This window comes from Scyliorhinus torazame, chromosome 2 (assembly GCF_047496885.1).
Source record: "Scyliorhinus torazame isolate Kashiwa2021f chromosome 2, sScyTor2.1, whole genome shotgun sequence".
NCBI classification, from domain to species: Eukaryota; Metazoa; Chordata; class Chondrichthyes; order Carcharhiniformes; family Scyliorhinidae; genus Scyliorhinus; species Scyliorhinus torazame.
The window spans coordinates 244,345,081-244,372,800 of NC_092708.1; the positions used below are offsets into that span (position 1 = coordinate 244,345,081).

The 27,720-nt window shown below is 51.1% G+C and overlaps 1 protein-coding gene across 4 annotated transcripts in view; it reads left to right on the forward strand.

Moving 5' to 3' along the window:
* Window positions 1-27,720, forward strand: part of slc8a3 (solute carrier family 8 member 3) — an 818,116-nt gene that overhangs the window by 332,073 nt on the left and 458,323 nt on the right. Inside the window, exon 1 of one of the 4 annotated variants that reach the window (XM_072485845.1) lies at window positions 24,965-25,069. The exons of the other annotated variants lie outside the window; for them this stretch is intronic. The gene's annotated coding sequence lies outside the window, so the exon portion shown is untranslated. Of the gene's footprint in view, window positions 1-24,964; window positions 25,070-27,720 lie in introns of those variants that run through there. 4 annotated transcript variants of the gene reach the window in all.

A 27,720-nucleotide genomic window follows, 5' to 3' on the forward strand; every position in this document is an offset into this window, starting at 1 on the left:
AAAACTTAAACAGCAGCACCACATTCTTTCGTCTTATCACATTTCATCAGTACAGAGGTATAAAGAGTCCATTTAGCAGCGGTTATCACAGATTTGTAAGTTGTACATTTTTAGTAGAGTTCTATTGGATTCCAGAGAGGAGGGCTCGAACTGTGTCTATAAGGGGCCGGGAGGCTTTTGCCTTCCATTTGTGGAGTTTGAATGTGAGGACTACACTATAGATTACTGCAATCAGGAGGAGGGTCTCTGTTATGTCTGAGAGTGGGTTCCATTTTGCAATGCCTTCCCACCAGTTTGGGGTTTCGGTCTCTATCTCATACAGTTGTTGTGTGGATCCTGACTGGAGGTGGTCTGTGGGGTGGTGTCGCTTGGGGCTGGCTTAGGTCCTACTCTAATTGTGTGTATTGCCAAATTACCTTTAGTGGGTGTCCTGGGGCAATTTTATTCGATCATTATTGTGTTCCCTGCAATTTTATTTAAACATCCAATTTCAGGGTACCCTTTATTAGTAAGTTCCCACCAATCTTCTGTTCCGGTTGTGCTCATGTAACATTCTGATGTGGACCCATTGGGCTTTCTGTAAATTGTCCGTTGGTTATTGCGCCAAAATATGATGCTTCTGTTCTTGGGTGCCACGCTCACATTCCCCTGCATCTGGGGGACAGTACCACAGACCGCCGGGCTGTGGAAAGTCTTGGGTGCTCGGAGTCCGGTATGTGCGGCAATTATCCAGATGGCGATCATGGGGGCTGGGTTCATCCTGCGGTGTCTGATTTCAGTGTAATTCTAGGGAATCAAGCATAGTATCATGTCAGTATCGTTGGTTAATATCTGTGTGCGTTAGTCTCTCTCTCTTAGTTCTAATTTCCCTTTATGATTGTCACCATGTGTGACTCCCCCATTTTGCTTTTAAACAAATTTGGAGAGGTACTTATCCAAGTGTCTCAGTTCAAGTATTCAAGTGTCTCACAGCTTGTGTGGTCAATGCGCGGAGTGGGCGGATGCTTTCTTCGACCATTCTCCATTTTACTAGCAACCAAGGAGGTTGAGGCTTTGCTTAACCAACCGAATTTCAGGGCGGCCAGTTTTATAGAGTCTCATCCCAGGGGCTCAGAGGTAGCAACAGTGATCAGCAACCATTGTGTTTTTACGTGTAAATAGCATTTGGAGGTGACCCAAAGGGGTCTGGAAGAACAGTGGAAGAAAGAAGGGTTTAGATTTGGAGCGGAAAGGAAGATTCAAGACCTGCCCAAAGCAGCAAAAGGGTGTAGTAAACCATTCCAGAGAGCATGATGAGAAACGTGGGGTGCGTGTGGGCCGCTGCAGGACAAGAATGGGTGGGATCCCCGGATAGGGCGGGGGTTGGTGCCGTTACTCCACTATCCGAACGTCATTGACCGGTTAATTTTGGGTCCCTCAGGTAGGGCGGGGATTAGTGCCGTGACGCCCTACCTGGGTGACCGGGATGAACGGAAAACATTTGTCGTCATAGTGTAATTCCTTCAACTGCCATTGGTCAGTAGACCGTGTCTGACGTTTGAATCAGAGGATTAATTATGACTGCATAACTGAATGTCGGGCCGACATAGATTAAAACCATGTGTTGGAGAGAAGAGGAGGTTAAAACAAGAAGACTGGCATTAGTCCGTTTCTCATCATCTGGACACCTCAAGTATTTGCGTGCATTAGTTCCGTTAAGTCATTTCCCAGAAGGGGCTCATCGTTTAAATCACCACCTTCTCCTGGTTGCCAGTCTCCTGTCTGCAGATTTCGGGCGGTAGCCGCGGAGGCCTGTGGGTAGTCCGATTCGTCATGTCTTACCAACCTGTAGGAATTGCCACGATGCCAAAAGGGAGTATCGGGGTTGTCGTGTGGCGGTGGATAGTCGGGAACTGGTGTACTGGAGGTGGAAGCAACTTTGCTGGGAGTGGGCGTAGGAAGAGTCGTTGGGCGGAGAAGGTCGTACAAGGGGTCGAGAAAATCCAAGGCGTTATTCCGGGGGCTAGGGTAGCCGATGGTGGGGAGGTCGCTAGGGATGGTAGTCAAATCCATGAGGCTCTCATCAGAGTCAAGTTTGAAGTTGAAACCTGTGAGTATGGGCGGAGTCGAGGGGAGAGTGTCGTCCTGGCGGGGGGGGGGGGGGGGGGGGGGAGGGTTGGAGTGGGCATCGGGCTGAATCGTCAGTGGGCAGAGCATCGTCCTCTCCCATTACCAAGGCTAAGTGGTGGGCGTGGCTACGTTGTGAGCCGTAGTGTTTGAGTTGGTTGATGTGGAACCAACCAGTCTTACCGTTGAGGTGCACTACCTTGTACACAGAGGGACTTACTTTGTCAGAGATGGAGTAGGGGCCTGCAAATGTAGGGGCTAGGAAGGAGCTGGAGTTCTACAACAAGATCATTACTTGTTGGCCGACTGTATACTCTATGGGGTGAACCTTTTTGGCAAAGCTGGCTTTACTCTGCTTTTTCCTAGCGCCTAGTCGGACAGCAGCAGCAAGTTGTGCCGCTTTAATGTTTTCTGTGACCTGTTGGATTGCTTTTAATCTAATGCCCTAATAAATATTCAATGCCTTTCATGGGTTTCCCTGTCATAAGGATGTGGGGGGGGTGAAACCTGTGGAACTGGAAACAGTGTTCCTGATAATCATGAGAGCAAAGGGTAGTACCGTGTCCCAAGTGGATTTGTTCTGCTGAACCGTCTTCCTGATGGTCGTTTTTAAAGTGCGGTTCATCTGCTCTACTATGCCGCTGGACTGTGGGTGGTAGGCTATGTGGAATTTTTGTTTGATACCGAAAATGGTCATAACATTTTGCATTACTCTGCCGGTGAAGTGGGAACCTTGATCTGACTCAATGCCGCGTGAAAGACCCCAGCGCGTAAAGATCTGTTGGATCAAAATTTTTGCGGTAGCCTTTGCCGTATTTGAACGTGTGGGGAATGTTTTGACCCATTTTGTAAATGTAGCGATGACGACTAGCATGTACTTGAAACCATTTCTGCAGGGGGGAAGGGGACCAATGTAATAAATTTGCAGATTTGTCTAGGGGCCTTCTAGAGGTCGGGTCTGTCTTAATTGTCCCTTCTTTGCATAATGTTCCGGATTGTTCTGGGCGCAAATGAGGCAATTGTCTACATAATGTGTGACATCGCTTTTTAAATCGGGCCACCAACTCAAGGGTCTTAAATGTGCAATGGTTGTGTCTATTCCCTGATGTCCGTGTCCGTCATGGAATTGGTAGATTAACTGGTTTCTGTCTTGGGCGGTGTCATGATATTCAAACACACACATCATGATAGACACACCAACAGACAAATCAGAACACACAACACCACAACCAATGACAGAAAGATATAAAAGCACAGACACGACCCCCGGTGGTCAGTATTAGCTGCAGAGGAGGACCAGGACAGACCTACTACACGACACACTCAGGGAGACAGCACGTGCAGAGTATCCAGAACGAACTGTATTATAAGAGTTAAAATAAAATAGAGTTGTACCACATACAACTGTGTTGGCTCATCTGTGCACCAGAGCACCCAACACCACATGGTACAGGAGTGGATCGATACCTGCCGGCATACCTCAGTGTACACAGACAACCAGCAGTGCCCAGGCAAAATGATAGAGCTCCCGATTCCGCAGCCGCTCCAGTGCTACGGCGATCTCCGCGAAAACTGGCGGCGATTCCGGCAAGTGTTCGAATTGTTCCTGGTGGCAGCTGAACTCCAAGACCTGGATGATAGCGAAAAAATTGAATTTCTCCTCACCATCGCCGGTGCAAGGGCAAGAGAAATATTCACAAGGTTCAGGTTCTTCAGGAGGCAGCAAAGGTACGATTACCAGGCAGTCCTGGACAAATTCTCCAAGTACTGTGAAGAAAACGCAATCCAATCGGCAAGTAAAGGTAAGAAAAGCTGCAGTACTCACCTCGTGGCTGGGATCCCGGAGCCCGAATTCCCAGAGGCCGAAATCCCGGGCCTGAGAGAGGGCTGGGTCGAGGTCGGCGGCCATCTTGCTAAAGGTATCACGCTAGCACAGTTGCGCGAGCAGTGCGCAGAACCGGAAGTTTCGTTTGCGCATGCGCGAGATGCTGCGCATGCGCAGTCAAGAAAACGGCCATCGGTAAAGGAACAGCGATCTGAGCATGCGCAGTCGCTTCCTACGTGCTACATACCGAGCGTCAGGATGTCAGAGGCCCCAGACTGCACCAATTTAAAGGGGAAACGTCCCAAATCCAATTTAAAAGGGAAACGTCCCAAATCAAAAAAACAAAAATCTGTTAAAGCTGTAAAACAACCTTCCCTCACCTGGAATGACAGCACATTGCCGCAAATTGACCCAGGAGATGAATTTGACCTCCGAAGAACCCTCCGACAAGCAGTTACCTACGCACAAGCCGATGATTCCGACCTCGAATACTTCGATGATGATCTTTCCAGTGTTTCCGGACCTCGCGAGCCCAATGACAGCTCCGTGGTCCTATACGACTATGACTCGGACGAACCTTTCGTGTTGCACATTGGTGGCCCCCACATTGAATCCGACGCAGATGCGGATTCATTTTTCGGATTTGAGGATCTTCAATCCAGCAGATATGACGTCCCAACTTATCAGTACCGGATGATGCTGCAGCCTGACATTAACAGACAGGGAGCGGTGCAAGCACACGGAGAGCGCCCTGCTGCCACACAGAGCGTGGTCCACGTCCCGCTCAACGTTCCCGACTCTATGAAAAAAGACATGCAAGACTCCAGAGCGCAGTCCTCGCATGAACCAGAAGTGACTCCAGTGTCACAAGCCTCCACAGCAAGCTCGTGGACAGACTCCACAATTGCAGAAACGCAAGACTCCAGAGCGCAGTCCTTGCACGAACAAGAAGTGACTCCAGTGTCACAAGCCTCCACAGAGAGCTCGTGGACAGCCTCCACGATAGAAGCCACGCAAGACTCCAATGTGCAGTCCTTGCAGGAACAAAACCATGAGGGTCTAGCAACCTCTCCTGACCAACCAGCGGCAGACGATGCAAGTCTGCCATGCTCACGTGAACAGCAAGAAGGCTATAACAGCCTACCATGCTCCACTACACAGCAGCATGACCATGACGGTCTCTCATGCTACAATGAAGGGCACAGCGCTGAAGACTGTTCAAGCCCAACTGAAGACAAGCCAAAGGAATCGCCTCGTCCAAGCCCGAAGAAAAAAGGTTTATGCGCTGACCTTCAGGATCATTATAGCCGAACAGAGATTAATAATGCTGCACGGCCACAGAAGGATGCTGAGGATTTGCTAAAGAAATTAATTGAATGTTTAACTTGCAAGGAGCAGACTGAGAATTGCCAGTGTTTTAGTACGGATCGAAAAAATGGACAAGACATTGATCCTCAGGTAATGGAAATAACACAACCTGAATCATATCTACAGCAGGGACAAATGTCTCCCTTCAACACAACGCCGCAAAGTCCCAACTTCGGAGACCAGCAGTTAGTCAGTAATGACTCTTCAAACCTTGAGGGGAACATTAATTGCATTGAACCTATACACACTCCACTGATAAATGAGCAGAACATTGGAGCAAGAATCCTGAGGACACCGACATCGAGTAGCCAGATAACGAATTTAAAACCCACAGCAGTTTCAAGTGAACCAAGTGTGCTTTCCACTAATGGTGAAGATGCAGATAAGGTCGACCCGATTATCCATTGTACCACACTAACTCCAGTGATTAAGCAGTTATGTATGGGGAGTATAATGTGGGCAATTGAGAACAGTAAAAGAGAGACTGTGACCATGCCAGTCCCAGCAAAATCAGACCCAGAGACCATGAAGGCATGTACATTAGACAAAGATACATATGAGGTACCTGAGAAGAAAAGTGAAACGGAATGTTCTTTGGAAAATAGTACAATGTCGATAGAAACATTGGATCCTATATTCGAGACCATACATATGGGAGAATTTGGGGGTAATAAACAAGGTTCTGCAATGTCTGGGGGAAGATTTAAAATTCCAAAGAAGAAAAGCCCAAATGAAGGACAATGGCAAGACAATGACAGTCCACCGACATGGTGTGCACCACCAGATGAAAACTCTGACAATTTACCCAACCCTAGTGAACAGCAAGCTGCTAATGAGGATCTATCCACAGGATGTGAGACGAGTGACGACAGCATCCCACTTCCCATGCAAAAGGTGCAAGGTGACAGACCTCGCCTAGTGCGTACCGAGGCACTCGACGATCACGGTGGGACCACTGACGACTGCGGTGGGGGCGCACCGCTTCCACCCTCGATGGCTCGAGCCTCTCCACTGGTTGGTGCATTCCTGCATGTTCCGACTCCAGAAGTGCAGCTTCAGGGAATCTCGGCTGCCTCCAGTGAACCTGTTGGGACTCCGGACGGGGGGCATCGACGGAAGGCAGACCGGACTCCAGATGGGGAGCAGCCAAGCGCCGACTCTGATTCGCGCACGCCAGACCTTGCTCCGGACGGGCGATGTCGCGGCCTCGGTGATGGCACGCTCAGGGTGACGGCGGATGCCACGGCGACAGGGAATGGATCGCGTGGCAGTCCCACTGGGTCGGCAGTGGCAACCAGCACCGGCGGTCCAAGATGGACACACCAATTCGCGCCATCGCCAGACGTTGATGCGAGCAACAATTCTCTCTCCAAGGCGACATGCTTCGACATTTCTCTGCGGAGTCGCCCTTCCGGCACAGCAGGTGGCCGGAACCAGCGTGCACGGTCTCGGCCAACTCCCACATCTGGCACAGTCATCGCCTTGCATGATATTAGTGATGGTGCTACTTCGATGGCAACGACCCATCGGCTACAAGATGCCGTCCACCACAAACATAAAAAGAAAAAAGACTCCACCTTGTTCCTGGCATGCAGGGCGGATGGATTGGTGCGTAGGCGCAATCAGCGAGCTTTGCGCCGCCTTCCACGCTCGCAACTGAACCGTACGCACACGCCGGATCCTCCACTGGTTCCCAAGGATGACTTCGTGGAGATGCCACGGATCATGCCCCTTCCATCGCCACCAGAACCAAACCACAGCCAAGGCAACACTAACAAAGATGTTGAATGTTATATTTGCACGAATGAAAAACCAAGCACTGCACGAAGTACAACAAATGGTAAAGTAGAGACTTCGGCAACAGCATCACCTCCAACAGTCCAAGGTGAATCAGTGTGAACCCAAATCTCCACAGCTGAACCGGCTTGAGGACCAGCCTATTCTTGAGGCGGTCACCCATTAGACTGGACTTCAAACGCTGTTCATACGTTCAAAAAGTCAAACACCTCTGTATTATAACCTGTTGTTGTTTATTGTTCCAGATATCGTCTGACCGGACCACTGTTCAAGTTTTTTTTTTCTCTCGCATCCATGTTTTGTTGTGGTACAACCTTGTTAGTGTGACGCACCCGACATCGCCCCATGTAAATAGTTACATCATATACACATGCTGTACACAACACACGCACACACTCTTAGATGCACTCACAACACGATTATATTTATAACCACGTAGGCACATATCTTTGTAAAAAGGGGGGATGTCATGATATTCAAACACACACATCATGATAGACACACCAACAGACAAATCAGAACACACAACACCACAACCAATGACAGAAAGATATAAAAGCACAGACACGACCCCCGGTGGTCAGTATTAGCTGCAGAGGAGGACCAGGACAGACCTACTACACGACACACTCAGGGAGACAGCACGTGCAGAGTATCCAGAACGAACTGTATTATAAGAGTTAAAATAAAATAGAGTTGTACCACATAAAACTGTGTTGGCTCATCTGTGCACCAAGTGCACCCAACACCACAGGCGGGGACCACATAACTTCCGTCCTTTAACACTATTCCGTCCTGTATTGTGAGTGTGTCCTTCCATTTGTCATAGGGGGCTGGGTAGGTGCCGTTCAGTACCTGTTTAAGGGAGTCGTCTGCTTTCTGTGCCTGAGATAAATCCTCAATATTGGTTTGGGAGACCTGGATTGAATGTATCTGTTCACACTCGGGGCGGGGGGGGGGGGGGGGGGGGGAGGGTGCCAGAAGTGACCAGTGCGTGATCCAGCTTTAGCTAAGACATCAGCCTTGCGATTCCCGGGGGGGAGGTGTGGTGATGGCTCTTTACTTTAATGATGCCGTATGTGCGGCCGGTGGATTTCTTAAGAATATGTTTCAGGAGAGGGGTGGATGGTAGGGCTTTTCCGTCGGGGGATACAAAACCTCGAGATTCCCACAGGGGAAGGAATTCTGTTAGACTGTTGCAGACATACAAGCTGTCGGAGTGTATGTCCGCAGGTGTTGGAAAAGAGTCTGGTTGGTCAATTACGTAAGCTATGGCTGCCAGTTCGGCTGCCTGCGAACCCAATTGCCGGGTAATTTTAAAGATACCTCTTCTAGTGGGCGTCCCTGTGAGTCCTCCATGTAAATCCCGCATCCTGTGAATCTTACTCCATCCTCAACAGTGGAGGAGCCATCTACATAGATCTTTACTGTGTCCCCTGTGTCTTGGGAACTTTGTGTCTCACCGTTTACACGTGGTTGTAACGATTAGAGAACAAAGGGTCCTGTGGCGTGTGTGGCTGCAATTATCTGGCATTCGTGTGGGGTCCCTGCGTATTGTAAATTGTCTGCTAAGAACGTGTGGGTCTTGGTGGGTTTCACAGAAATATCCCTGCCCTGTAATAAGAGTGTCCAGCGAGCTGCTCTGGTCTGGCTAACTCAACCATCCTTTAGTTTGCCGTCTGACAACAATTGGGTGGGGGTGTGCTCGGTTAATATGGTGATTGGGTTGAGGCCTGTAATGCAGGCAAAGTACTGAACTGCCCAAAAGACTGCAAGCAAGTGTCGTTCACAGGCAGAAAATCCTTGTTCTACGGGGTTAAAACTCTAGAGGCATAGGCTACCGGTCCTAATCAGTCGTGGCGTTCCTGTAGGAGCACTGCTGAGAGGGTTCGGTCGGTGGTTGCTACTTCTATGGCGTAGGGCAAGGCGGGGTCGGGAACTTGTAAAGCGGGAGCTGTACCTAGGGCGAGTTTTAAATCATCTATGGCGTCTGTGTGCTGGGGAAGCCAATTCCATGGGGTGATCTTTTTCAGAAGCTCTGAGAGGTGGGCAGCCTTGGCAGCAAAACCGTCTATATAATTTCTGCAGTATCCCACTAAACCTAAAAATGAGCGGAGTGCACTTACATTATGCGGCAGGGGCAAGTTCACAATGGAGTCAATGCGTTTTTGTTCAACTTCACATTTGCCTTGTGTAATAGTGGTGCCTAAATAAAGTACCTTTTCCCTCAATATCTGTGCCTCTTTGGGGTTTACCTTACATCCGATGAACTGGAGCAGGGTTCGTAATTTGGCCAATAGAGCCACGTGCTCTTCCCTGGTGTCGGTTTGCAGGAGCAGGTATTCTACAAACTGAATCGGCATTCGGGGCAGGAGAATTTGGAAAAACCAGCAGCTAGCTGTCTGTGGAAAATGGAGGGGGATATATGGAAGCCTTGGGGAATACACTGTTGTCCTTGAAACGTGAATGCGAATTTGCACTGGCAAGCGCGATCTAGGGGAATGGATCAAAAACCATTGCTGATATCCAGCACGGTGAAATACTTTGCTTGCACTCACTGCTTAAGCATGGTCGAGGGATTCGTGGCAACGGTGGGTGCTGTTAAAGGGGTAACTTTGTTTAGTTCACGGTAGTCAATGGTGAGTCGCCATGAACCGTCTGGTTTCTTTACGGGCCAAATCGGGGCATTATTAGTGGAAGCTACGGGTCAAATCACTCCTTGTTTTAACAGACTGTTAATTACCTTTAAAATTTCTCCCTCAGCCTGCTGTGGAAATCCATACTGTTTCTGTGTTTTGGGGTCGGGAGCTGAGATTATAATTCTACCTGGAATGTGCCCGCAATCGTGCTTGTGTTGGGCAAACGCACCTTTGTGTGTGGCTAATATCCGGCTAATGGTGTCATCTGTGCTAATTGCCGGAGGTTAAAACTAATAGTTCCCTACTGAGCAAATCCTGTTTTCGTAATCTCCCACTGAAAGCGTGACGGGGCCTCTTGGACATTCGCCAGACAAACTTGTTTATGGGGTCGAAGGAGAGGTTATGTGAGTTCATAAAGCCTATGCCTAGGATGTGTTCCGCAGTCGGGGGTAGGTCTACCAGAACAACAGGGTAGGTAGTGGCTACGTTTCCTATTTGGACAGATATAGGGACTGTGATGTATCCCTCTTGCATGAGGCCTGTGAATCCACTGAATGTGATGGTATCTGTGGTGGGCCAGGGTGTTTTCTGGAATAGGTTTGCGGAGTTTAGTATGGTTTGGGAGCCTGCTATGTCCCAAAGAAAATCAACTGCTTGTTCCCGGACTGTGCCTGTGACTACTGGTCTTCCTACGTTATCCCAGCGCGTGTCACAGACCCATGTTGGAGATTGTGGACACCGTCAATCTGAGGAGTTATAAGCGAGGTTATCTGAAAAGGCGTTTACGTTATGCAAGGGGCAAGCGTCGCTTTCTAGCTGTCGCGGCTGGCAATCGTGGTCTGCCCTATTGTTTCTGGATGGTGGGTTGGGTTGTTGGGGTCGTTGGTGGGGTGGGGGTTTTTGTCTGCAATCGCGGGCAAAATGTCCTACTTGTCCACAAGTGTAACATGGACCTCGTGGTGTGTGGGCTGGGGCTTGTGCTCTGGGGTACTGTTCTCAGGGGAAATGTTCCTCTCTTCTGCCCTCATTTATCCATGCGGGTTCCTGGCTAGTTCTGACTGGGTACATTGTGGCTTCTACTGCGTTCTGGTCCATCTGATCCTGAAGTGACTGTTCCCATGTCCTGGATAGGCGTCTAAGTACCCAAATCTCATTATGCGTGGTATCTGCCGGGTCATAATTCGTGCAAGCCCTTTTACCTGCTTCAGTGGCATCTGGAGCTAATGTATGGGACCATTTAGTGGTATCTTCCTCATCGATGTGAGCGCGGTCTAAGTTTCCGTATACTGCCTTGAAATGTATCCAGAGGCGACCGGCAAAGGCGGTCAGATATTCCCCTTTTGCCTGCATTTGTTCAAACCACTACCAGATCCCCTTTGTTGTATCCGATAGCATCTAATATTGCAGCCTTCATTTCTGTCTCATCTGTCCCGAAGGTACATATAAAACCATTCTGAACTGAAAGTAACGACTGGAGCTTATCTACCTTCCGCTGGCATTTAACGTGGTCAACGGTGCTCTGCCTTTGTTCTTTAGTGGACTGGTGGAGCCCTCTTAAAGCTGCCTGTAAATCGGCGCATTTCTTTGTTAATTGTGTGACCTGGTGTTCAGTCTCCTCTCTTATCAACACTACGTGCTGTGTATCTTGATAGGCCTTGTCGTACTGGGTCTGGAAGCTGCTAAGTTGTACTATGCAAGATTGGTAGGCGCGTTTAACATCGGCGATTTCCCTGTCTTTGGCGGCTATCCTCTCCCGGAGTTCCTCAATAATGTTCTCACTTTCTTTACTCTTTCCCTCATTCACTTCCTCCTTCTCTACTAACTGTCTGCGGAGCGTCTCGGCGACCTCCTCGGTGCCGCAACTGTGCCAAGCAGCACAGTATTGCCATTGGCTTTCTAAACTTCGCTGCGTTTTTCTTATATATCTCACAAAGATTCTCCCACCAAGTCTGTCCTATCTTTCCTGGACATGTCTCAGTGTTTGCACAAAAATTCGACCAAAGGTGCCATCCTTTCCCCTCTAAATACGTTCTCAACACATCCTCCATACGGGGCACTGCTCTGATTTATCAACTACTGCGACCTCTGGTTACTGCTGTGGATTCATCATCTTCTCTATCATCTGCGCTGCCATCTCTTCTCTACTTAAAATTTGGAACAGGGGGGAATAAGGAGTCAATTGAACAATGGGTACGGCTTACGGCTATATTCCGGTACACAATCCTTCTAGATTTGCATGCAAGTTTGACGAGTTTACCTTACCCTTCCCTGTTAGTTACGCATGCGGTTAGTGCACATTTCCGAAAATCGATCATTTGGCCGATATGAAACTTACTCTTGTGGTTCGTTCTCTTTCCCAATTTAATTCAAAGTTGTGGGATCCCTCGGAGTAACAAAGTCACTTCTAATCGAGATCCCGTCAGAGTTGCCAATAAATGTTGCCTTCTTTACTTTGGGGTGAACCAAAAGCTGTTTCTGATATCGACCAAATGACTGCACAACCAATATGTTAGCTCAAAAACACAGTTTATTAATAACACAAGACTTGTATCTCTATACAATAACACATGTGGCTCCGTACTAAACTACACCTGACAACTAAGATGACCTTTACATAACTTCAAGTGACCGGCACTGTGCGAGATAAGGCCTTTATCAGGGTCCACGTGGTCGGTTTGGAAGTTATTGGATTCGTCTCAGCTGGGCTCGTCCTTCAGGAATGGTCACGGGTCCTTGAACTTGGTTGTTCTGCTGCAGTTGGTTGCACACAGGCCGGTCCCAAAAGAGGCAGATCTGCAGTGCGCAGGGCCTTTTATCCTTTGTCGCTTTCGCGCCCTTTTAGGCGGTCCTTACTCCGGGTCCAATGGATCGATAGGGTTTTCGATCACCCTCATCGATCTCAGCCAATTAGAGGGTGGGTACCTCGATAGCTGGGCATGTCCTAGCTATCATTGTCCCAGGCACATAGGCCTGTCCAAATAAGGGAGGGGTGGGGCCGGTTAGTCTGGTACTGTTGTAACTCCTTCATTCAAACTCTATTGTCCTGGGGGAACTGGTGATCGACTCTTAATGGATACAAGTTTCAGTCAAGTCTGGTTTCTTTGCGCAATACACAGAGGCTGTGTCGCTGTCTGTGTCCCAAATTGACCACAATTCCCATGGTCCTTTGCGGTGGCCATTTTACATGGCTACAAATCCAATTTTTCTGGTTGTCTTGTTGAAGTAAGGCTGCACCAATTTCATCTTGACTTGCGTCTGTCGAGATTTTTGTGGGTTTGTTTGGATCAAAGGAATTTAAACTTGGAGCTTTTATTAATTGCTGTTTGAGGTCCAGCCATTCTGCATGGTGACGTGGAGTCCATTGAAACTCAATATTCTTTCTGATCAAGTCTCATGGAGCAACAGTTCTTGAACATAAGTTGAAGATGAATTTCCTGAGGAAATTTACGAATCCAAGAAATCTAAGTACAGCTTTCTTGTCTTTTGGTTGCTGCATTTTCTGTATGGCTGAAATCTTGGGCGAAATTCTCCGTTATCGGCGGAAAGTTCGCCGATCGGCGCAAAACACGGCGCAAATCCGACTTGCGTCACCTCGGAAAAATGGGTCGATAGTCTCCGGCCCGAAATGGGCTAGCAGCGACGTAACGGGATCCGCGCTTGCGTCATACGCGCCGCACGGCGTGACGGCTCATAAGGCCGCGCTGCTCCCCCCCACCCGACCGGAACACCCGACCGCAACACCCGACTGGATGGCTGGCCGTCGCTCAGCCCCGAGGTTCGAGTCACGCGATGTGGAGGCGCTCCTGGACGCGGTGGAGCAGAGGAGGGACGCCCTGTATCCCGGGCACGGCCGCAGAGTTGCCCCACGCCACAGCCGGCGTCTGTGGAGGGAAGTGGCAGAGGCCGTCACCGCTGTGGCCCTGACACCACGGACAGGCACCCAGTGCCACAAGAAGGTGAACGACCTCGTCAGAGCAGGCAGGGTGAGCCTCCCCATATCCCCCCCTCCCCATATGCCCCCTCCCCCATATCGCCCCTCCCCCATATCCCCCCTCCCTCATATCCCCCATATCCACCCTCCCCCATATCCCCCCTCCCCCATATCCCCCATATCCCCCTCCCCCATATCCCCCTCCCCCATATCCCCCATTTCCCCCCCTCCCCCATATCCCCCCTCCCCCATATCCCCCCTCCCCCATATCCCCCCCTCCCCCATATCCCCCCTCCCCCATATTCCCCCCTCCCCAATATCCCCCCTCCCCATATCCCCCCTCCCCCATATCCCCCCTCCCCCATATCCCCCATATCCCCCTCCCCCATATCCACCATATCCCCCCTCCCCATATCCCCCCTCTCCCATATCCCCCCTCCCACATATCCCCCCTCCCCCATATACCCCCCTCTCCCATATCCCCCCTCCTCCATATCCCCCATATCCCCCTCCCCCATATCCCCCATATCCCCCCTCCCCCATATCCCCCCTCCCCCATATCCCCCCTCCCCCATATCCCCCCCTCCCCCATATCCCCCATATCCCCAAGTGAATCCAGCCCTAACCTTAACCTCTGCAATGCACGCGCAACCGATGGCGTGCATTCATATACCTGCCTAACACTGTTGCCTTTTACCCCTGCCCCCCCCCCACAGGAGAAGCGCGCAGGCTGGCCCGCTGATGAGAGGCCACTGACCGTACACGAGGAAAGGGCCCTGGAACTGGCTGGCGGACCTGAGGACCGGGAGATTGCTGATGCAGAGGTCGGGGGCATACTAGCGAGTGAGCCACCGACAGCCCGTCCCCATATCCCCCCTCCCCTATATCCCCCTCCCCCGTACCACCTGATCACTGCCTGATGTCTAACCATGCATGCTTCATTGTGTATCGCAGGACCAAACGTCCAGGCACCCATCCCCGCAGATGCAGACCGCCCGCAGGATGCCCCTCGGAGACCACAGGAGACGGAGAGACCCGCACCCTCCAGCATGCGACGCCCGCAGGATGCCCCTCGGAGACCACGGGAGACGGAGAGACCCGGACCCTCAAGCATACGACGCCCGCAGGATGCCCCTCGGAGACCACGGGAGACGGAGAGACCCGGACCCTCCAGCATGCGATGCCCGCAGGATGCCCCTCGGAGACCACAGGAGACGGAGAGACCCGGACCCTCCAGCATGCGACGCCCGCAGGATGCCCCTCGCACACCACGGGAGACGGAGAGACCTGGAGCAACAGGGAGACGACACCCCTGTCACGTGCGGGAGCGTCCACCCAGCGACGAGGTGGCAGCCACAGGCCCCCGTCACATCCGAGCCAGGACACCACTACCCAGGACACCACTACCCAGGACACCACTACCGAGGACACCCCTACCCGGGACAGCACTACCCAGGGAGACAAAATACCGGACAGTGACTCAGAGTGGATGGGTGGAGACGGACCTCCACCCCAAAGTGCCATGGACTCAGAGTGGGACGAAGAGCACGACACAACGCCACTGCTGTCACCAACACCCTCCACCATCGCAGAAACACTCACCACGGTTGGGCACTTTAGTGATGAGGCGTTTGGTACACTCACTGGTGCGCACAACACAGCCATCCCGGTACAGCAGGTGGAGGTAGGAGCAGCAGAGGGACCGGGCGGTCGGAGGGCAGCCCAGCCCAAGCGAACATCTGCCGCCCAGATGGATCCCGGGTTCCTGCAGTTACCACACCCACACATAGATCCGATGCAACCACCGACCCGGAGACGAGCGAAGAGGGTGACGGGCGGCTTGCGGCGGCTGCGGTCGCAGGTGGAGGAGTCCACCCGCGTCCAGGAGCTGGGAGTGGTGCCGGTCATGCGTGCCACCCAGGCCGACACCGCACGGGTGGCGTCCGCGGTGGAGGCAATGGGTGCGACGGTGTCAGACATGGGGAACGGTTTGCGAGGCCTGGGGCCTTCCGTGCAGGCGGCGTCTGTGGCCCAGGAAATGGCTGCCCTCTCACAGGAGGCCATGAGCCAGTGCCAGCGCCAGATGGCAGAGGCGCTCAACGCCATAGCCCATTCTCAGCAGGCCATGGCCCAGTCTCTGCAGGCCATGGCCCAGTCTCAGCAGGCCATGGCCCAGTCTCTGCAGGCCATCCCTGAGATCATCGGCGCCAGTCGGGGGGGCGTCGGATGGCCAGTCCGTTCGCATCCCCCACCCATGTAGAGGCCTGTGGGCCATCGGGCACCCCGAGGGAGGAGGAGGTGGTGTGGTCCCGGCTCCCTCTGTAGGGGAGGTCCCGGTACACCGCGACACCTCGGACTCCCCCCCCTTCCGTTCCAGGTGCATCGGGTGGGCAACGGGCAGGACAGGCTGGCAGCTCGCCATCCCAGTCACCCGGGCCGCAGCCTGGCCCATCTAGGCCAGGACGCCCCAGGAAACGGCCGCCAAAGCGATCCAGTGTCAGAGGGCAGGAATCACAGGAGTCCACCTCCAGTTCTGCTGTACCGTCTGGGAAACCACTTAGACGTAGTCAAAGGGCCTGTAAGGCCAAACAATTAGACACTGAGTAAGTTGGCACGGGTGCAGGGCACAGGTGAGTTTTAGGGGCTAGGGCACGTGCATGAACTCCTTTGGTTATTAAAGTCAATGTTACACCTACCGAAGCTGCCTTTGTGCTCTGTCCAAAGTGTGCGGGGGTGTCATGTACGTTGAGCGCAAGTGTGTGTGTGAGGGGTGGTCTTACCTCAGCCCCAGGTGAGTCTTCCCCCTTCCCCCTAGGCCGCCATCAACATCCCCCGGGCAGAGGACGGGACCGTGCGCTGCAGTGTCACAGCCGCATGCAGGGATGGTCCGGGTGGATGGTGGTACTGTGGCCATGGGTCAGACATAGTCCAACGATGTAGAGCCAGGAGCTCATCGCAGGGCGGGTTGTCATCATCCTCCATGGCCTGCGATAGACACGCGTCTACCCGCAACTGTGTGAGCCCGGCCCGTTGTGCCGCCGGTGGATCGGCAATGGGGGGGGGGGTGGTGTGCATGCGGGTGGGGTGGGTGGGGTTGGGGAGGGGGGTGAGGGTGCTGGGTGGGTGGATGGGTGGGGGGTGTGGGTGGTCGGCTGTTGCCATGGTGTGCGGTCTGTGGCCATACTACCCGATTCCCACGCCCATCTAGTCAGTGAAGCGGGCGTCTATCAGTCTGTCCCATGCCCGCTGGGCCAGCCGGTAACGGTGGACAACCACCCGCCTGTGTCTACCCCGTCTGCCCTGACCATTGCCCCCATCCCCCTCATCTGGGGAGGACTGGGCCTCTTCCTGCTGCTCCTCCACTCCGCCCTCCTCTGCCTGCGGCACATCGCCCCTCTGCTGGGCTATGTTGTGCAGGACGCAGCACACCACAATGATGCGGCCGACCCTCTCTGACCGATACTGGAGGGCGCCCCCAGAGAGGTCCAGGCACCTGAAACGCATCTTCAGCACGCCAAAGCACCTCTCGATCACTCCCCTTGTCGCTACATGGGCATCATTGTAGCGGTTCTCCGCCTCATTGCGTGGCCTCCGTATAGGCGTCATCAGCCACGATCGCAATGGGTAGCCCCTGTCGCCCAGCAACCAGCCCCTCAGCCGAGGATGGCGTCCCTCATACATGCCGGGGATGGATGACCGCGACAACACGAATGAGTCATGTACACTGCCTGGGTGACGGGCGCAGACGTGCAGGATCATCATGCGGTGGTCGCAGACCACCTGTACATTCATCGAATAGGTCCCCTTCCTATTAGTGAACACGGCCCTGTTATCTGCAGGTGGCCGCACGGCAACGTGCATCCCATCGATCGCGCCCTGGACCATGGGGAACCCGGCCACGGCAGAGAAGCCCACGACCCGGGCATCTTAGCTGGCCCGGTCCACGGGGAAGCGGATGTAGCGCCATGGCATATAGGGCATCTGTCACTGCCCGGATGCACCGGTGCACCGATGTCTGCGATATGATAAAATATTAAAACATGCTGCTGTGCAAAGAGACCTGGGTGTGTTCGTGCATGAGTCGCAGAAAGTTGGTTTTCAGGTGCAACAGGTGATTAAGAAGGCAAATGGAATTTTGTCCTTTATTGCTAGAGGGATGGAGTTTAAGACTAGGGAGGTTATGCTGCAATTGTATAAGGTGTTAGTGAGGCCACACCTGGAGTATTGTGTTCAGTTTTGGTCTCCTTACTTGAGAAAGGATGTACTGGCACTGGAGGGTGTGCAGAGGAGATTCACTAGTCCACCCCAGCACGGACCCCCCCCCCCCCAACCTCCACCCCGGCATGGCACGGACCCCCCACCCCAACCTCCACCCCGGCACGGACCCCCCCCCCCAACCTCCACCCCAGCACGGACCCCCCCCCAACCTCCACCCCGGCACGGCACAGACCCCCCCCCCCAACCTCCACCCCGGCATGGACCCCCCCCCCCAACCTCACCTCGGCACGGACCCCCCCTCCCAACCTCCACCCCGGCACGGACCCCCCCCCTCAACCTCCACCCCGGCACGGACCCCCCCCCAACCTCCACCCCAGCATGGACCCCCCACGAACCTCCACCCCGGCACGGCGCGGACCCCCCCCCCCCCAACCTCCACCCCGGCACGGCACGGACCCCCCCCCAACCTCACCCCGGCACGGACCCCCCCCCCAACCTCCACCCCAGCACGGACCCCCCCCCAACCTCCACCCCGGCACGGACCCCCCTCCAACCTCCACCCCAGCACGGACCCCCCCCAACCTCCACCCCGGCACGGCACGGACCCCCCCCAACCTCCACCCCGGCACGGACCCCCCCCAACCTCACCCCGGCACGAACCCCCCCCCAACCTCCACCCCGGCACGGACCCCCCCCCAACCTCACCCCGGCACGGACCCCCCCCCCCCAACCTCCACCCCAGCACGGACCCCCCCCCAACCTCCACCCCGGCACGGCACGGACCCCCCCCCCAAACCTCCACCCCGGCACGGCACGGACCCCCCCTCAACCTCACCCCGGCACGGCACGGACCCCCCCCCCAACCTCCACCCCGGCACAGACCCCCCCCCAACCTCCACCCCGGCACGGACCCCCCATCCACCTCCCCGGCACGGACCCCCTCCCGGCACTCCCCCGGAGCCCAGCCTACTCTAACCACCCCCCCCCCCGCGCCCCCCGCCGCACACACACACACACAACCCGAGACACACCTCTCCTCACGCATTCAGACTGCGGCCACGCCATTGCCTGCCCAGAGCCAACCCCCCAGGCCGTCACTCACCTCCACGCTGGTCGGCGTGAGCCTGGAGCACCGGGTCACGCCGATGAAAAGGAGGTTTAATTTACGTCGACGTGAACGGTCATCACGTCGACGGGACTTCGGCCCATCCGGAAGGCAGAATATCGGCAGGCCGAAAATCGGCTGCCTTGCGCAGACCCGTGACATTCTCCGCGGCAGCAGCGACATTAACGCCCCGCTGACTTTTCTCCCTTCGGAGACTTCGGCAACCGGCGGGGGCGGGATTCACGGCGGCCAACGGCCATTCTCCGACCCTCTGGGGGGTCGGAGAATGACGCCCCTTTTCTTCATCCGGTCTGACACCTTTAGCTGAGATGGTATCACCTAAAAATTTCAATGACGAGGTGGCACATGTGCATTTAGATTGGTTCAATTTTAAACCATATTGATGTATTCGGTGAAATACTTCCCTTCGCCTTGCAATATGCTCTTCCTCAGTAGTTGACCATATAATGATGTCGTCCACATAGACTCGAGCACCATCTATGTTTTCCGTAATCTGCTCCACAATTCGGTGAAAAATCTCTGAGGAGATGATGATCCCAAAGGGCATTCGATTAAAACAGTACCTTCCAAAAGGCATGTTGAATATACAGAGTAGCTTGCTGGAGTCGTTGAGTTGCATCTGCCAAAAGCCTTGTGATGCGTCTAACTTTGTAAAAATGTGAGCCTTTGACATTTCAGAAGTCATTTCTTCTCATTTGGGAATAGGGTAATGCTCCCTACATATGTTTTTATTTAGATCTTTGGGATCCATACAAATTCTAAGAGCTCCTGAAGGATTGTTGACACAAACCAATCAGCTGACCCAGTCAGTTGGTTGTGTGACTTTGGAAATTATGCCTTGAGATTGTAATCTCTGCAATTCAGCTTTTAATCTCTCTCGTAGAGGTGCTGGAACTCTTTTTGGCGGATGTATGACTGGTTTCACATCCTTTTTGAGCAACATTTTGTACTGGTATGACATTGTGCCCATACCGCAAAATACGTCAAGGTATTCACTGAGTAAGTGTTGAATTTCTTCTTCCAGTCGTACTGTCTCATTTGTGTGCATGAAGATTCTTTGAATTAACTGAAACTCCTTGCATGCTTGAACACCTAATAAAGAAGCTTTGTGATCATCCACAATTTCAAAACGAAGTGTTTTCTGCACTTCTTTGTTGACAACTTTTAAATGGCACAATCCATGTGACACAATTTTGTTACCATCATAATCTTTTAACATGCATGCCGTAGGTACAATCTCGTAATCTCCTTGGATTGATGAGAGATCCTTGCAATTCATCAAGTTGGCTGAAGCACCAGGTCCAGGCTAGAATAATATTGGGCTGTTATTCACATGTACTGTCATTGTTGTTGTCAATGAAATTAATTTGATAAGTTGCCTTTGTTGGTGATTGAAGATCCTTTGATACATCAATGATGCCAACAAAAAACGTATTTTCCAGAGAAAACATTTCAGCTTCTTCTGAGAAATTCTTTTGTGAATTTTTTTCTGTTTTATCGATGGATCTAACATTGAAATGCGTTTTCTGTGTTGTATTGGGACAAATTGCTACTGATCTACAATGAGAAGCAAAATAGTTAAGTTTCGAGGACTTTAAGTACTGTTTTACCTGAGCAGGACAATTCCCCTTGAAGTGGCCATTACCACATCTGTAGCACGTTATGACGTTGTCTCTCTGACTCATGAGTGACATTCGCACATGCGCAGAATTCTTCTGTTGAGTCTCACATTTCTGAACGAACTGCGCATGTCCCGAGTTGAAATGTGCGCGCACAAGATAGCTGCTTTCTCGATGGTGCTTCTTTTCTGCCTGCGACACCATTTTAATTTTCTCAACCTCGTGCTGGGCTTTCACACCCTTTTGTCGGTAATAAAATTCCAAGTATTGATTTCTACTCTGCTCATGTGAAATGCATTTTTCTATTGCTATTTTAATCATTCTGTCTTAGTAATGCTTCTCTTAGGCTTTTATCATTTAGTCCATAAACGATTTGATCTCTTATTAAAGAGTCGTGTAAATCAGCAAAATTACAAGTCTGCGCTAGTAGTTTTAAGTCAGCAACAAAGCTTGTCATCGGTTCACCGTTTTTCTGGAACCACTTATGAAACCTGAAACCCTCGAGTATTTCATTTGTCTGCATCTTGCAGTGGTCATCAAACTTTGCAACAATCACTCCAAATTTGCTTTTGTCTTTGCCTTCGGCGTATATAAATGAATTATATATATCTATAGCTTACTGATCTGCCATCGACAATAGCAAGGCTATCCATCTCGCTTCAGAGGATGTATTTAAGTCATGAGTTTCCAAATAGAGTTGGAGCTGCTGTTTAAATAATTTCCAGTTTAAGTCACCGTTAGTTTTCAGCTGCCAGGGAGCTTGAACGTGGTCCATTGAATCGTTCTGTTGTCGAGGATCCGTTTGCTGCGATGACTTCCCCAGTCGAACAGTATTGGAACTTTTTCTTTTCTTTCCTAATCTTACTACTAGTTGTTCTTAAAGCTATTTTTTTTTACCTGGTACCATGTTATGTTACCGAGATATAGATCATAGATCATAGAATTTACAGTGTAGAAGGAGGCCATTTGGCCCATTGAGTCTGCACCGGCTCTTTGAAAGAGCACCCTACCCAAGCCCGTACCTCCACTCTATCCCCATAACCCAGTAACCCCACCCAACACTAAGGGCAATTTTGGACACTAAGGGCAATTTAGCATGGCCAATCCACCTCACCTGCACATCTTTGCACTGTGGGAGGAAACCGGAGCACCCGGAGGAAACCCACGCAGACACGGGGAGAACGTGCAGACTCCGCTCAGACAGTGACCCAAGCCGGGAATTGAACCTGGGACCCTGGAGCTGTGAAGCAATTGTGCTAACCACCATGCTACCGTGCTGCCCAGTATAATATATATATATATATTAATCATTTGCCTTCCGAGTTGTATTTAACTTGATGATAAACAGTCAAAGTCTTCCAGTTGATGACAAATTATTTATTGAGTAACAAAATAATATCCTTGTGAGTTCTTTTATTTTAATTCTTTGACTAGTAATAGAATTAACTGAGATTAGATTAAATTAATAATTAATATAATACACTATATTAGTGTATGAACTCTGAGCTGGTCACGTCTATCCTCCTGCTGCAATACACACACACTAACACGGAGAAAGAGCGGGAAACTCCTTATATAGTTCCTGTCAGTGTTGCCATCCAGTGATAATCTGACTGTACAGACTGCACATTAACTAATCAAGTATTCACATATAGAAAGATCACTACAAACCCGGCAAGCGTTTGAACCTCTTTGTGAGACCTACTGAACAAACCCTTACAACAACTTTCTCCTTTTCTCATTTGCTCTTTCCCTTCCTTTCTTTCTTCCATTCTTGCCCTCCCTCTGTCTCTCCCATTATTGAGGAGTTCTGAAAAGCTAGGTCAAAAGTAGTTTATTTCCTACTCATAGTAAGGAAATACAGCAACTAAGCAACACTCCAAGTCCCAGACAGGACCATCCTGAGATGCCGGCTCCCTCTTGGGCCGGCTTTTATTTCGGGGAATTAGTGAGCCCGCAGTTGGGCCTCTGCCCCTCGGTGGGGAAACTCGCATTCCACGAGCCTTATTGGGAGATCGACCGGGTCGTCCCCATGGGGGTTACTTCACCCATCTTTCTTATTTTTCCTTTCCTTCTCAAAAATTTCTTCTCGCCCTTATACTCTGAATGTTGGAAGTTGAGTGGAAGGAGACATGATTAGCCTTTATTTATTCTCACTTGTGGTCCTAGGTGTTAGTGACCTAAGCCCCAGCCTACGTTGTCCCATTTGTTTTTAGTGTTAATATTTATCAGGTTATATTCCAGGAACATTAAATGCAGTAATACTAAGAGCAAGATTTCCAATATGCAATTCCAGAATTCATTCTGAAGCTTTACTTTCCTTCACAGATTACCTTGAGCTCAGTGTCAGCTAAAATCAATCAAGGCTTTTCTTAAATTAGGAAATGCAACACAGGTTAGAGTCACAATGCAGTTTAATTCTGAGAGGCTGGAAATGTTCCAATAGATGCCAGACCAATAACCCAACACACACGTCAGCCTCTGACTAATGCAATGACTTGTCTGAGTAATTTATTACAAAAGCTCAATTTAAAATCTATTTCATACTTTTGTGGTTTCAAAGGGATACAAAAGTTATTTCTTCACTTCAGATCATAAGCTCTTTTATTTCACGTTTGACTATAGGCCAGGCAGAAGGACATGAGGGGCGTCATTCTCTGACCCCCCCGCCGGGTCGGAGAATCGCCGGAGGCTACCGTGAATCCTATCCCCGCCGGTTGCCGAAGTCTCCGGCACCGGAGATTGGGCGGGGGCGGGAATCGCGCCGCGCCGGTTGGCGGGCCCCCCCGCTCGATTCTCCGGCCCGGGTGGGCCGAAGTCCCGCCGCTAAATTGCCTGTCCCACCGGCGTGGATTAAACCACCTTTTGAACGTCGGGACAAGGCGGCGCGGGCGGGCTCCGGGGTCCTGGGGGGGGGGGGCGCAGAGCGATCTGACCCAGGGGGGTGCCCCCACGGTGGCCTGGCCCGCGATTGGGGCCCACCGATCCGCGGCCGGGCCTGTGCCGTGGGTGCACTCTTTCCCTTCCGCCTCCGCCACGGTCTCCACCATGGCGGAGGTGGAAGAGACTCCCTCCACTGCGCATGCGTGGGAAACTGTCAGCGGCCGCTGACGCTCCCGCGCATGCGCCGCCCGTGGATGTCATTTCCGCGCCAGCTGGCGTGGCAACAAAGGCCGTTTCCGCCAGCTGGCGGGGCGGAAATTCCTCTGCCGCCGGCCTAGCCCCTCAATGTTGGGGCTCGGCCCCCAAAGATGCGGAGCATTCCGCACCTTTGGGGCGACGCGATGCCCGTCTGATTGGCGCCGTTTTGGGCGCCAGTCGGCGGACATCGCGTTGTTTATTTAGCCCGAGATGTGTATTTGAATTATAAACTTCTGAGATTCCTGTGTTCCTCCAGTTCTGGCCATCACTGCACGATTAGTGACCCTGTCTTCATTTCCCCAGATTGTTGACTCAGGCATTCCCCCTCTAACCTCATCGCATCTCTACCTCTCACTCCTCCCTGAAGTTGCTTCTTCAAGCCAACAGTTTTGTTTTGGTTGTCTGTCTTGCTTTTTCTTTTGGAAGAATTTAATGCCTGGGACGGCCTAAAAATGGGACAATAAGGCAAAAGGCGGACAGTCTGTCATCTTCTTGACCACCCCTCTCCCCCAATTAAGTCCAGGTGGGCAGGGGGCAGTCCTCTGCCAATTGACATCCCCAGGTGCCCACTCAAGGGCCTCACTCTGTCACTGGTGGTTTTCTAGAGCAGCGAGGGTGGTTGCGGGGCAAACTGTCAGGTATACCTTGTCGGGCCTTCCAGGAGCCGTCGCTGTGGTAATATATCCTTCCCCCTTTAAACTGAGCACTCACCCCCCGTCTTGCCAACTAATCAACACCCATTGCTCCTGTAGTACAAATTGATATGCGCATTTGAAATTTGATTTTCTTGTGTTTATCCTGATGAGTGCAAGATGAAAAATTTCAGCAACATGTCTCTCTTTTCAGAAATATTCAACCTCTGTGACTGTATTTATGATTTTTCTCGCATTTCTGGGCACAGGAAATCTTACACCAATGCACACATATTCATAGTGCACTTGGTGCTCAGTGGATCTCTTAGATTCTTTAAAGTGTTGCTGAATTTCTTTCCAGTGAAATTCTAGTCATTATAACTGTATCATTTATTAATTAATCTGGTCACTAACCAATCTTAACTTCCTATTAAACTGAAATGAAATGACAAGGGAGTAATAAAGACATTCAGTAATCCTTTCCAACAAACACGGTTTGCAGATGCTGACGTCACTGAGCTGGCCTGTTAGCTTTATTAGATGTGGGGATGGGAGAGGAGGCGAAGGATTTATGGATTACCGTGGTCTGCTCAAAGGGACACAGGCTCATTTTGTTTACCGAGCTCCGTGACCTGCTTCCTAAACAAAGTAGCTGCTTCCAGCATAGGTAATTATAAGGGACAGAAACAAATCTATCATATATTGGGGAATGTCTCTTTTCAACATGGTTTGCTGTTCTGGTAATTTGGAGACATTGATTTCCAGGGATTGTGTTTCCTCAGATCTTTCCTTTAACTGACTGTGCTACTGAAAGCATTCCCGCAGGGTGAGATCGGAATGGTACTTCCTGCAGTCTGTCAGCACAACAGTTGCCACTGGCAAATGAACTAAGGAGTGCATTGATTGGTCTTTTCCCCCTTTCCTGTCAGACAGTAGCTGAATAATTATAGCACAGACATTGTTTATGGGCTGGAGTTCAAACAACAAGGATTTTACAGGGACACATTTGGCTGTCTTTGGCTCTTTGGCTTACAGGGACACATCCTTGGCTGTCCCCTGAAAACACTTTGGGAGAACAATCTGTCAGGAGCAAATCGTCACAAATCAAAAGACGTTGAGATTATTTATAGTCAAGTTCATGGAGTGCCTTTGAAAATTCAAGCTTGGTTTCGAGTGTGTTCTTTTTAGATACGTTTTGAGGCTGGTTCTCGGACCAATGATTGCTGCTGTTGGTGCACGCTGCTATGTCCATTCTTCCTGTATTGTGTTCTCTGTTTGTTTGCCACTGCCCTTTAATTCCGCACAGTCCCCCATGTCTTCGCTCAGATGTGGAGTTTGCAAAAAGCAGATTTCTTTCAAGGTTTCCACGAACCTGCACATCTCTCAGTGTCTGCCTCAGCCTCCCTACCCTGCTCCATGGTCAAGTACAAGACAGGAAAGTTACATGAGTAGATTTTTTCCTTTCACTAACTGTGTGCATTCTCTAGCCCCGAGAGTGACTATGAGTGCCTCTCATGGCCTTATTGGGTTCCACAGCAACTTAGAACATAGAAAATACAGCACAGAACAGGCCCTTTGGCCCACGATGTTGACCACCTAGATTCCTGTGAGAACATTGTTGGAGCAAACAAGTATATGGAGGTGATTCTGCTGAAAGGTCCCAAGGTTTTACCATGATGGACGTTTGGCTGCCTACTCTGTGATAGTGTTGCTGTTCTTGGGAGCTATCACGTGGTTCAGCAGAGAGATGATTCATGTCAAGGACAAGACCATTTTGATTTGGTAGGGCAGCACGGTAGCATTGTGGATAGCACAATTGCTTCACAGCTCCAGGGTCCCAGGTTCGATTCCGGCTTGGGTCACTGTCTGTGCGGAGTCTGCACATCCTCCCTGTGTGTGCGTGGGTTTCCTCCGGGTGCTCCGGTTTCCTCCCACAGTCCAAAGATGTGCAGGTTAGGTGGATTGACCATGATAAATTGCCCTTAGTGTCCAAAATTGCCCTTAGTGTTGGGTGGGGTTGCTGGGTTCTGGGGATAGGGTGGAGGTGCTGACCTTGGGTGGAATGCTCTTTCCAAGAGCTGGTGCAGACTCGATGGGCCGAATGGCCTCCTTCTGCACTGTAAATTCTATGAAAAAAAAAGTGCTGGTGTGAGAGGGGGTTTACAGCACAATACGAGGCCTTTCACCCCATCTAGCCTGTGCTGACTTTTGAAAGACCAGTCACACTGCATCCCAGAATCGTGCTTTATGGAGTTCCTCAGTCTTACTTAAGGAGCGCCATACTTCCATTGGAAGCTTTCAGAGGGAGTTTAATTCCGACCTTGGATGACTGTGTGGAGTTTGCACATTCTCCCCGTGTGTGCGTGGGTTTCCTCCGGTTGCTCCGGTTTCGTTCCACAGTCCAATAGTACAAAGATATACAGGTTAGGGAGATTGGCCATGCTAAAATTGCTCCTACGTGTCCAAAAGTTAGGTGGGGTTATGGGGATAGGCTGGGGGATTGGCCTTTGATAGAGAGCTCTTTTGGAGAGTAGGTGTAGTCTTCCTTCTGTACTGTACAAATTCTATGATTCTAGGTTGGGCCCAGACTCCTTAGAGTTTAGAAGAAGAATGAGAGGTGAATTTATTGAAGCATAAAGGCTGGAATTCTTCGGTCATCGGGATTCTCTTTTCTTGCTGGCAGCGCATCCCACCCATGGGTTACCTGGTGGCGCGGAGTGTCTTCAATGAGAAATCCCATTGACAAGCGGCGTGATTTGGTGGCGCACCACCTAGAAACACGAGTTGGGACACTGGAGAATCCTGCCCAAAATATCCTGCGTGAGATTAACAGGGTGGATGCTGAGAGGATGCTTCCCTTCCTGGGAAATCTAGAACTAGCAGGCACAGTTTCAAAATAAGTGTTCTCCCATTTAAGATGGAGGTGAGGAGGAATTTCTTCTCTCAAACGGTCATTGTCTATGGAATTTCCTTCCCCAGAGAGCAGTGGAGGATGGGTCATTGAATATTGTTAAAGCTGAGCAGGTGACTGGTGACTGTTAAAGCTGAGTTCCTCGATTTTTCATTGACAAGGGAAGCAAGATTTATGGGGGCAGGCAGGAAAGTGGAGTTCAGGCCACATCAGATCACCATGATCTTATTGAACAGTGGAGCAGGTCTACTCCTGCTCCTATTTCTGAAGTGCTTCAACATCTGCCCAATTCCCTTTAACATTATCTATAGTATCAGTTTTTTGTTTGGAGCATCCCAGATCCCAACAATTCTCTGAATAAATAATTATCTCAGCTCCCTTTTGGATCTTTTGTCAATGATTTTTAT